The following is a 4488-nucleotide window of genomic DNA, read 5'->3' on the forward strand; positions in this document are numbered from 1 at the left end:
AAATACAATTGATTTTTGTTTTTTGTTTTTTTGAGACAGGGTCTCACTCTGTCACTCAGTAGGGAGTGCAGTGGCTCGATCTTGGCTCACTGCAACCTCCACCTCCCCACCTCAAGCAATTCTCTTACCTCGGCCTCCTGAGTAGCTGGGACTACAAGGATATACCACCACAACTAGCTAATTATTATTATTATTATTATTATTTTGTAGGGACAGACTTTCACCATGTTGCCCAGGCTGGTCTTGAACTCCTGGGCTCAAGTGATCCACCAGCCTCAGTCTTCCAAAGTTCTGGGATTACAGGCATGATCCACTTGTGCCCAGCCTAGAAATACAATTAATTTTTAAATATGATCCTGTATTCTGCAACCTCGCTGAACTCATTGGTTAGTTCTAATAATTTTATGTAAACACCTTGCGATTTTAAAAATACAAAATCACATCATAGGTGAATAGACAAAAATTTGTTTCCTTCTTTCCAACCTGGATGCCTTATGTATGTTTTTCTTGCCCAATTCCCCTGGATAGAACCACCAGTACAATGCTGAGAGATAGTGAGAGCAAATATCATTCATTCTCATGTTTCTGACTTAGAGGAAAGCATTCACTCTTTCACCATTGTGATGTGAACTGCAGGTTCTTCATAGATGTCTTTTATCAGTTTGAGCAAATTCCCTTCTATTCCTAATTTGTTGAGTGTTTTTTCATGATAGAGTGCTGGTTTTGGTCAAATACTTCCCTCCTCCTTTTATTCTATTAATATGATGTATAACATTGATTGATTTTCATGTGTTGAACCAAGTTTTTATTTCTGGGATTTATCAAACTTGATCATGGTTTACAATCCTTTTCATATGCTGCTGGATTTGATTTTCTAGTATTCTCTTGAGGATTATTGCCCATATATTCATAAGAGATACTTATATATACTTTTTTGTCTGTTTTTCGTATCAGGGTTAACACTGGCCTCATAGAATGAATGTGGACATGTTCTCTCCTTGACTGTTTTTTGAACAGTGTGTGAAGGATTAGTGATTGCTTCTTCTTTCCTTCTTTCTTCTTCTTATTTATTTTTTTTTCAATTAGACAGAATTTCCCTCGGTCACTCAGGCTGCAGAGCAGTGATACAATTTCAGCTCACTGCAGTCGCCACCTGCACTCAAGGGATCCTCCCACCTCAGCCTCCCAAGTATCTGGGACTACAGGCCTGCACCACCGTGCTCAGCAAATTTTTAAATTGTTTATAGAGATGGGGTCTTCTTGTATTGCCCAGGCTGATCTCCTTCTTCTTTCTCTTTCTCTTCTTTTCTTTCTTTCTCTCTTTCTTTCTTTCCTTTTCTTTCTTTCTTTTCCTTTTTCTTCTTCCCCTTTCTTCCTCTTCTTCCTCTTTTTCTTCTAGCTTTCTGTCTACAGAAAGCTGGGATTTTTGCAACCATGCCTGGTCTGCAAAATTTTTTTAAAAACGTTAGGTGGGCGTGGTAGCTAATGCCGTAGTTCCAGCTACGTGGGAGGCTGAGGCGAAAGGACCACTTGAGTCCAGGAGTTTGACGCTGCAGTGAGCTATGATGGGGCCACTACACTCCAGCCTGGACAACAGAAAGAGACCCTGTCTCAAACAAACAAACAAACAAACAAACAAACAAACAAAACAGGGTGGGTATTAAAGACATTGCAATGTGACTTGGCTGTTCTGGCCTGGACATCAGTGCTGGAGCTCACAGATACGTAGCTTGTCCCACATGACTGCTTTAGGGGCTCTGGCAACATCAGCTGCTAAATTCTAAGCTTCCTTTTCCTGCCCTGGTCCCTAGTTGTAAGGTCTCTCTCTGTAACAGGCAGCTTTTTTATTCTGACCCCAGGTTTTCTTTGGAATTTCAGTTCTCTTAGCATTTCCGTATGCCCCACGGAGGCTTGTGCAAACTTCTGATGTTTTACAAAGATCTGCAGTTATTAGGGAATGCAGGCGCTATCTTGGACCCATTTGCCTAGAAACCTCAACCATTTCGAAACTATCCCCTGGATGCAGTCATGTGTCTCTTGCCTTTACTGAATGGAGAGTGTTTTCAAAGGGGCTTTTGATTTCTTGGATGATGCACTGAGAAGTCAGGAGAAAGCACCCCTAGCCTGAAAGCATCCCAAAAACTTGTTTGGATGTTTCTTCCCAGAGTGTGAACCTAAACCTTTTTCCCCCTTCCCGTTCCTTCTTTCCCTTCCTTCCTTCCTTCCTTCCTTTCTTCCTTCCCTCTCTTTCTTTTTTTTTTTTTTTTGGATGGAGTCTCGTTTTGTCACCCAGGCTGGCAAGTAGTGCCGTGATCTCTGCTCACAGCAACCTCTGCTGCCTCTCAGGTTCAACAGATTCTCCTGCCTAAGCCTCTCAAGTAGCTGAAACTAGAGCCGTTCATCACGACGTCCACCTACTTTTTGTAATTTTAGTAGAGATAGGGTTTCACCATGTTGGCCAGGCTGGTCTCCAACTCCTGACCTCAGATGATCCACCTGCCTCAGCCTCCCAAAGTGCTGGGATTACAGGCGTGAGCCACTGCCCCTGGCCTTTTCTTCCTTCCTTTCTCTTTCTCTCTTTCTTTTTTTCTCTCTCTCCTCCCTTTCTTCCCTCCCTCCTTCCTTCCTTCCTTTCTTCCTTCCCTCTCTCTCTTTTTCTCTGTCTCTTTCTCTTTCTCTCTCTCTTTCTTTCCTGAGTTTTAGCTCTTGTTGCCCAGGCTGTGGGGCAGTGGCTCAGTCTCTGCTTACTGCAACCTCTGCCTCCTGGGTTCAACTGATTCTCCTGCCTCAGCCTCTTGAGTAGCTGGGATTACAGGAGCCGGCTGCCACATCCAGCTAATTTTTTGTATTCTTAGTAGAGATGGGGTTTCACCAAGTTGGCCAGGCTGGTCCTGACCTCAGGTGATCCGCCCAACTCGGCTTCCCAAAGTGCTGTGATCACAGGTGTGAGTCACTGGGCTTTCCCACCTTTCTTGCTTTTCTTTGCCCTCCTTCCCTGAGTCTTGAGCTAATTCATTTTCATAACTTGGATCTTCTCTATACACTGGCTTTATAATAAAACTCAACTTCCCAACATCTAAGCCCTGCTTTTGATATATGAAAGGATGCTTTAAAAATTCTGAAATCCTTTTCTTACAATAAAGTCTGACTTGCCAGGCCATTTTCTCATGACTGGTTTTAAGATCCTATTTTGCTTTGTAAAATCTGAAAATTAACTTTTTCGTCCTCTTTTCCATTTGTGACCTAACAGTCCACATTCTTTCCAGAGCAAATGGTTGCCTCAGAATTTAAAAAAATAATTAAAAATCACATTCCGTCACTAGGAAAAGGAAAGCATATTAATACATATTTTAAAACGATTACTAGAGCTGCTTCCTGAAAGCTGGTGAAGCACTCTTGTGCTAATTTTTAAAGGGAATCTCTTCCTCTGAATCAATGAACCCACACCAGGGCTTTCGGCTTGGGGCACCAAGCTCAGATCCTACTTCATCCTCAGACAAGTACACTGTGTGTGAGTAACCCACATAATCACACGTGGTAGTCCTGGATTGCGCCCAGGTAACACGTATATGTGTTGCACAATTTTCCTCAGTAGACACCTGGTGCTGTTGTTTTCTTGATTATCTGTTCTCTCTGGAAACTTCCCACTCCAATCTCAGGGCGGTTCAAATAGTTTCGCTGCTGCTGTTTGAACATGCCCCTACTGCCAAAGGCGATAGGTGGAAAGAAGATGAAATTCAAGCTGATGGCTGGGCATGGTGGCTCACGCCTGTAATCCCAGCACTTTGGGAGGCCAGGAGTCCAAGACCACCCTGGGCAACAGAGTGAGACCTCATTTCTTAACAACAACAAAAAAAATCAGGCATGGTGGTGTGAGCCTATAGTCCCAGCTACTTGGGAAGCTGAGATGAGAGGTTGAGGCTGCAGTCAGCCACAGTGAGCTGTGATCACACCATTGCTCTCCAGTATAAGCAACAGAGACACACCCTGTCTCAAAAGAAGAAGAAGAAGAGGGAGAAGGAGAAGGAGAATAAGAAGAGGGAGGAGGAGGAGGAGAAGGAGAAATTCAATTTGGACTAATCAGATTTTCTTTTTGAGAGATATGGATTTGGAATGGAAGGATTTCAATCTCAGATTGGGCTTCTTGAATGCAGTAGAAGGGAAAACTTGGGAGCTGAATTTGCCAGGCTCTCCACTATTTAGAAAGGGCAGCAAAGAAAACCTTTTGGCAAAGAAACAAGACATTTATTGAGAATGCTGCCTGGGTTCCTGCTTCCTTCCAAATGATTCATTTTAGTACTTTCTTAGGGCTGATTACTGATTGCATTTCTATTTTTGAATTCTGTAAGCCTGAATTTTCTTTTTTTTTAATTTGTTTTAATTTTTGTTAGGTTTTTTTTTTTTTTTTTTTTTTTTTTGAGGGAGTTTTATGTATTTTTTTCCAGGGGTGGGTGCAATTGGGCGGTTTCCGTTCCCCCAGACCTCCCC

The sequence above is a fragment of the Sapajus apella genome, unplaced genomic scaffold (assembly GCF_009761245.1).
Source record: "Sapajus apella isolate SASKATOON/1434 unplaced genomic scaffold, GSC_monkey_1.0 scaffold53, whole genome shotgun sequence".
Classification (NCBI taxonomy): domain Eukaryota; kingdom Metazoa; phylum Chordata; class Mammalia; order Primates; family Cebidae; genus Sapajus; species Sapajus apella.